General features: G+C 44.2%; 2 non-coding genes across 2 annotated transcripts; one reads left to right on the forward strand and one right to left on the reverse strand.

Moving 5' to 3' along the window:
* Positions 1–6,901: 6,901 nt before the first annotated feature.
* Trnap-ugg (transfer RNA proline (anticodon UGG)) lies at positions 6,902–6,973 on the forward strand. Its single transcript has one exon. It is a non-coding gene; the product is annotated as a tRNA-Pro (tRNA).
* An 845-nt stretch (positions 6,974–7,818) lies between these two features.
* Positions 7,819–7,890, reverse strand: Trnap-ugg (transfer RNA proline (anticodon UGG)). Its single transcript has one exon. It is a non-coding gene; the product is annotated as a tRNA-Pro (tRNA).
* Positions 7,891–8,008: the final 118 nt, after the last annotated feature.

Consider the following 8,008-nt stretch of genomic DNA (forward strand, 5'->3'; position numbering starts at 1 on the left):
ATCCGAACAATGTCCCAATTCCATGCAACATTTCAGAAACAAATAGGACATCCGCTGGACGTCGTTTCATATACCCTATTACTGATGTCCCAAGGTTATCCCACATTGACTTTTTTTGACATACACGTAAATATTTGTCCTCCAATTTAGGTTTTGTCTTTGAGCTTCCTCGTAAGAGAATTACTTTTTCTAGCATGTTCGATTTAATATCCGAAGCCATGTCTGGAGCTCGTCTGTATGTCGTACTTTACGAATTTTCTGACGAAATTTATTTTGACGACTTCAATTAGTTCAATAAACCACGTGCACTAGTCGGAAGGAGAATGAGGAGTGTGCTGCACTTCCCCGCACGTGCGTGCACGCATAACGTGTGCACACGTGTGCAATGCATCTGTTCTTTGTGCAGACGCTCTGCTTGTTGCATCTGCCACACAGCGTGTGCTGCGACAGTAATTGCAAAATTTAAGGCCCTGGCATATGTCCGCAAATTGTAAGCGGCATGTCCCCATAATTTCCCTCGCGGGCATGCAAGGGAAGTCCGCAGGACACGGAAAGTGTGGCCAAATGGTCATGTGAGGGATGTCCTCAAGACGTATTCAATACATCCCTGGGATATTCATGCCCTGGCAGTGGATGTCCGTAGAATATTCATAGGGCATCATTTTTGCCGCTGGGTATGAGCCAGGACTAAGCTTTCTGATCCACAGCATAAGCAGAGGCTGCCCAGTGCAACTAGCTCAGAAACTGAAGCTCAAGTCCGGTGGCTGAGTGTGGCATAGATGCTAATACTCGCTGGCGGAATCCACGCACCAGTTGCCGATTATGTGGGTGTAACGTACAACCATCGGCTTAGATGTGACAGTACATTTAAATGTCAACTGCAACATAATTTCGGACTGCGTACTGAAACCGAAAACACGCCGCCATTATACCGCTCCTCGGAATTGGCACATGACCTTGGGCATGCGATCTCTCGGCATGGCATCACCTCCGAGATAATGCCGCACCCTGGCCGCCCGCGGCACGCTGAACATACTCGGATGCGGCTCGCTGGGACTGCGTCATAGTGACAACTACCAGGTGCACGCATAGTCTGCTTAAGTGCTGCTTAAAGGCTCGAGAAAATGTTACAATTAACAGCTCTGTGGCTTTTTCAAGATTGCTTCAACGGTATTATACCCCTTATGTTTAAAGGCAAGGTGATCTTTCGTTTCAGTTGGTCTTGAGGGGACCGACAACCGCGTAGAACGTCTAAAGGGCGATAACTGGCGGTCTTTCTATTGCATATGCGTTTGAGCTTTATTTTATGCATATACTACGAGCTAACAAAAAAAGCTCACGCTAACGAGCGGAGCTGCCTTCGCAGCAACGAGTGTTGCGGCATAGCCGTGTCCTTAATTGCATGGCGATGCATATGAGTGCTTTTGTATGCACTCGAGTTTGCGAGTCAGTACAGCGACGTTTGTGGTCTCCCTGTGAGGTACAAAATGCCGTCCACTAATTGTGTCATAAATTGGTGCCAGCACTACAATAAGCATTATCGGCATATCCTATGCCGCTCGGTACACGTTGACGCGAGCCGGAACAGGCAATGGGAAGAGGCCGTTAGTCGACGCTGGTGCTGTATGCTCGCGTCTGCTCAGCGAACTTTTGCGCTTTGCACTACCTGCCTTAGCTGAAGCATCACCAAAGAAGATGATTTAGAAGTTCACTCTGCTTATGCCTATATGCATAAGCAGAGCGAATTGCACACTAATGCCGACGTACAATCGCTATCGCTCTCACCTATATCCCTGCTCACAGAATGCTTCCAGCGTACGACTACATCCTCACTGCAGATCAAAAAATTCCGATTTAAAATGTACCACGGCGTTTTCCGCATTACCACTGTACGATTGGACACTCTGACAGGACACTCTGTCCCGCTTTCAGTTCTACTAAAAAAAAAAAAAACGGGTGCCATAAAGATCGCTTGACAGCCCTTTCAACGAACACTACAAGCAAATAGTAGGGCTATGTTTTTACCTACAATTCGTGCAGGCTTGTGCAGACGAGGGTAGTGCCGGGCAGAGACTATGACGCCGTATGCTGCACTTGGCTGACTGGGCTGTAGCAAATCAGAGCAGACTGCGCGTCGTCTTCTGCATCAGAGAAGCGTGAATTGTTGGGCTAGTTGGTTCATGTTCTAAAGCGAAAAAAAAAAAAAACAGCGAAAAACCAAGACGCAGGACCAGAAGGAGGCAAGCACACACACAGTCGCCGGACTTACAACTGATTTATTTGAAGCATCCACGTACTTTTAAACACCGCTTTTCCTGCGCACGCGCACGTGCAGAAGAAGGAAGCCAATCAGCCACATTAAAGAATTCAAACTAACTCCGATAAAAATCGACACTCGTTCTCTGTGATAAGAACGGGAGGGTCGCTTACGCAAACCCGCTCGGCTTTTATATATATATATATATATATATATATATATAGAGAGAGAGAGAGAGAGAGAGCGCTTCAAGCAGTTCGCGCTCATGATTGGGCTTCCCCCTGCCGATGACGCTAGTGCTGTGAAACCAAGGCGAGCAGCGGTCCCAAAAGCCCTCACATGCACTCACATGTACTGCCAAGTTGCTCCCTGTACCCTCAGAGAACACGCCAACACGTTACGATCGGGTACAGGGAGCAACGAGCGGCCAGTCGCGTGGCAATTATGCGTGTTTTCGCGGCCTTCTTTCACACTCGGAAAACACATTTATGTAGCGCGTATTGCGCAACAGAAAGCTGTATCGGGAGTTTTTCATGTCGCTCTACAACTTTCTCATTGACACTTTGATAATCAGGGCAGTACTTCTCGAGTCAGATAATTAAGTAAAGCTACCTAATTAAATCTCAGTAACGAAAAAGTTACTGGCGGCTACTCCACTGTACTGGAAACAATACGCACTAGGTTTGTTTCGCGTAACGCCGTTCCTCGTTTTTTAAATCGTGCTGCGTGATAGCTGGGACACCCTGTATATGTTATTGCTCCAGAACGCCTAAAGCATCTATATTATCCAGAACATAGCTTTAGTAATCGAGAAATCGAGGTAAATGGAAGACATCATTTCAGTCTCCCCCGGGGTATTCAAGTATTCGGCCATTCAAGTACTAGTCCGATGGGGAGACGGTTTTCGGCGCACACTTGAGGTCGAGAGAGGAGGTGAAGAGGAAAGAAAAAAGAGGAACTATCAAATGTGGCGACCATGTTACATTGAAATATAGCGGCAGCTCGGTCGACGCGTTTAGAGGCTTCTTCGGCAGTCGGCATCATTCAGCGTCGTTTTGAGATTAATCGAGTGCGTAGTGTTGACTGTGTGTGTGCTATCATCTGACTCGTCGCTATACGGAAGACCCTTTCGGCGTGTGCGTGTGCCTAAACAGTCGATACAAATACTCGTAGAGTGCAGAGAGATGATTCCTTCTGTGCAGTGGTGCTGCTAGTGCAAAGCCTGCTCATGCTACCGAGTCTAGTAAACAACTCGTAAGGACATTCTTATTCGCGCGGCTAATCATGTTAATGAAGCGATGAAGTTTATCCGGTGTTCCTTATTTTAAACCAGTGTTATCTGAATCATGCGTGCGTTTCTGCAGTCCTTGATATTCCCGTTTTTGCGGCTAAATGTTCTTACTTCATATTTGAGGATGCAAATTAATAATTAATTCACAGGGTAACATTATACGAACCCGCTACTTCTAATTATGCTATTATGTTAGTATATTTGTGCTAGAATTGGCTGGTTATACTGAACAACATTAAGCTCACATTTCCAGATCAATGGAATTTCCTTGTCATATCATCTAAGAACGTACTGCAGACCGCATAATTCTATTAGTGCTCACTGCAAAAGCCAAATCCTGTTGATCTGCTGGTTTTATGTAAAACCTGACGTGCTCGGCACTTACTTTGAAGTCTGGCCGGGAGCATTTCGACCCTTTTGGTGTGCATTCTGGCTATGCAAGGAGTGTTTTCTCCCCCTAATTGGAGTTTCACTTTCTTTTTGGCAAAGGTATAGCTGCATCCCACTCTCCATCGGTGCTTGTCCGCACATTGGACATACACGAGAACAGCCTGCTTCTATCACAACTTGTGTAACATATTTGATAATTATTTAACCGTTGCAGCCGTTACCCACACACAAACCAGCAACGGTCTAAAGAGCGTTGTATATTTCGGTTTTTTAAAGTTGCATAGTTCGGTTTTAAACACCGGAGAAACTTTATCGCTTTATTACTGACCGCACGAATAAGAATGTCCCAAGGAGATGTTCACTAGACTCAGTAGCATGAGCAGGCGTTGCACCAGAAGAACCACCCCATAAAGTTTCCTTCGCTGCAGTACAGTTTGTTATGCGATGAAGCATATTAAAAACGGAAAGGCTACATATATATACACATGAACGAGAAGAAAGGGAACCTAGGGGCCCGATTATTATTAATCATATCATGAGAAGCCAACAAACAATGACACCAAGGACAACATAGGGGAAATTACTTGTACTTACTAATTGAATTAAAGAAATGATAAATAAAATGGAAATGAAAATGGATGAAAAAACAACTGTCCGCAGGTGGGGAACGAACCCACGTCTTCGCATTACGCGTGCGATGCTCTCACCATTGAAGGCAAGAATGATATGCCTTCAGGTAGCATATGTGGGTTTATGGACCAGTTGCCATCAGCCAAAAAAGATCACGTGCTCGTTACGCCTGCGGCAGATAGGATGTTCCACATCTGCCCTATGGTTTGTGAGTGGTGGCGCTGGCTAACACTCCCAGGGCTAGTTATACTCGTAAAACATGACTTTCCGAAGTGGATGGGAAAACGGCTCCGCGGTAGTTTAATGGTGAGAGCATCGCACGCGTAATGCGAAGACGTGGGTTCGTTCCCCACCTGCGGACAGTTGTTTTTTCATCCATTTTCATTTCCATTAATTTATCATTTCTGAAATTCAATTAGTAAGTACAAGTAATTTCCCCTGTGTTGTCCTTGGTGTCATTGTTTGTTGGCTTCTTATGATATGCTTATTAAACATCGGGCCCCTCGGTTCCCTGTCTTCTCGTTCATATGTATGTATGTATGTATGTATGTATATATAAATATATATATATATATATATATATATACTGTCAAACCTCGATACAACATACGTCGATTTAACGAAATTCGCGATATAATTAACTATATTTATTTCCCCAGCTTAGTTCTATTGCATTAACGAAACCTCGATATAACGAAATTATCGATATAACAAAGTTTTTCGCTGCAAGTACAACTTCGTTATATCGAGGTTTGACTATATATATATATATATATATATATATATATATATATATATATATATATATATATTGTCGCGAGAGCAAAAGGCAGGCAGTCAGTTCCGAGCGAACGGCTGTTTACTGTTTCGGCCGCAGCAGCCAACAACACTTCTTCGTCCTCGTCCTCTAGCGTTACTAACGCGTGACAATATATATATATATATATATATATATATATATATATATATATATATATACCACCGTAAATGCATTTTCCCATTATACGCTGAAAGAAAAATCCTTGTTTGCTCAGTCGAAACTAAAGATGGACGGACTGCAATGAACTCGCTCCTGGCGGACCTGTCCTGCTATTTATTTTGCAATCAAACTGACGAAGTTATTGAAGCACAGTCATGGCACCATGTAAGCACAACACTGATATAAACCACTGCATCTACAGTAACGTATGCCTTCGCCACGTGTTCTTTTATTTGAAAACACCCGCGCCTTCAAATTTATGTGGACGTTGGATCACGCGACTTCCGGTTACTTATTGGCGTTCGTGTATTTTTGTTTGGTTTCTCCTCCCTTCTCCTTCTCTCGACCTCAAGTGTGCGCCGAAAACCATCTCCCAGCCCGATGACGTCGGGACTCCTCATTAACATTTTGTTTTACTCAACCGCTCATAATGAAAAGATTATTGCATTACGCTGTAAGAGGGGGGAAAATGCCCTTGTCTACTTGTAGTTGATTCTTGAAAAAACAAATACTTTTTCACGTTACCGTTCACTACGACGCGGGCGGTCGAAAGGTTTCGTTTTCGCTCGACTCTGCGCCGCCCGCGCTTTCGGGCTAGAAAAAGCGCGCAAAGTTGTCCATTCGGTTAACATTTGCGCAAAGTAACTTTTAGTGTCTTTATACTCATTGATAATCATGTTTCAAAGCGACAATTCTGGACCCCAACGCAGCTACGTTGCGTTGCTGGACATTTGACATTTGATACCGACCATGCCTCCGCACACCGTCGCCACTCGAAAACAGTTGCTTCGCTGTCCAAATATAAATCGGCCAGTTTTTCCCCTGAAGGGTGAGACATTTGAAAGTCATAGCAAACTTTACCGTTGTTCACGAGGTAACGTTGCTCTCGATGTTCCTCGTATATATCTAACAAGACGTAGCAATTAAGCGAGGCAACCGCTGCTGCGCGGTAGAAACAAAAACAACAGTGGAATATGGAAAGCGTATCCACTGGCGATGCAGACGAACAGCGAATGACTGGAATCATCTGCTCACCGACGCTGCGCACCACTCTGACCCGTGCCACTTCAAGTCATTCATCGAAGAACTCGTACAAATGTAACCAACCCCTCATGTAATACCCACCCACCCCCCATACCTGCATTTGAGGTATCAATAAATAAATAAATAATAAAAGACATCACGCCCCGATTAGCGTGGCTATGCCTCGATGGCGCACGAAATGAGATCGAAGGAAAGCCATCGCATTTATAACTTGAAGTTTGCTATTTGTTCCACTCAGACAACTGGATATGCCATGGCAACGATTTGGCCTCACGGGGCTGACGGCTGCGTTAATACTTGCGCACGTGCCGGCCCGTTGGTCTAGGGGTATGATTCTCGCTTTGGGTGCGAGAGGTCCCGGGTTCAAATCCCGGACGGGCCCTTCTTTTTTTTTTTTATTGCTTTTTTTTTACGCAAATTTTGATGGGTCGCAGGGCCCGCTTCGCTTAAACACGAAGTATTTTTTCGTGTGTTCTTACATGAAAAAAAGAATACTTAGGTCTATATAGCTTGTACGTAACACACATAACACGAGTCCCCAGAAATGTTTTGCTACTTAGGCAACAAGAACACCAACACAGTTACAGTAAAGGCAATGTCACACAGTACGCAGTACATATATTTTCACTGAGCGCATACATGCAAATCAAGGTTAGCACAGTGATTCGCCAGAGGCAAGAGACAATTTACACAATACAATTTCAAGCCTATAGTCAAGTTAACTGCCTTCTAAATCCGGCTGGTTACAAGGCAGTTTGTCGTACGAAGTCCATTTATGAAAGGCGCTCCATCTGCAAGCTCTTCGGGGAGTGTAGCTAAACTATGACCTACGTTTTGTACGATCTATTTATCCCTGATATGCAAAGGGCCGCGACTACTATAGAAGCAAAATGCGAAAACGCTCGTATACTTATGTTTAAATGCGTGCGATGGTCAGAATTCACCCGGAGTCCTGCCACTACGGCGTGCCTCATCATCAAATCGTGGTGTTGGTACCTTAACCACAGAATTATTTATTTCTTGCACGAGAAGTGTTACGTATAAGTAACGCATAAGATACGTTTCTTTTAACGCACGAACATTTCTAACGTGGTTGAGCACATTAGAAAACACGCTGGTGTGTGTTGTACTAGCGAAATGCTCTGAGAAGTTAGGCCAGCAACGCAGTCACACTGCATAATAAATTTCCAACAATAGTTGAAAGAAAAAAAAAAAAAAAAAAAAGACGGGCCCGTCCGGGATTTGAACCCGGGACCTCTCGCACCCAAAGCGAGAATCATACCCCTAGACCAACGGGCCGCGGTGATCACGCTTGCTTGATTAACCCTACTTAAAACTATAATGTTTTAAAACCTTCCTTTATTGCATTAATAATTATTTTATTTTAACTGCATATTGCATTTTGTGTTTAAGTTTC

Source organism: Dermacentor silvarum, chromosome 3, assembly GCF_013339745.2.
Source record: "Dermacentor silvarum isolate Dsil-2018 chromosome 3, BIME_Dsil_1.4, whole genome shotgun sequence".
NCBI classification, from domain to species: domain Eukaryota; kingdom Metazoa; phylum Arthropoda; class Arachnida; order Ixodida; family Ixodidae; genus Dermacentor; species Dermacentor silvarum.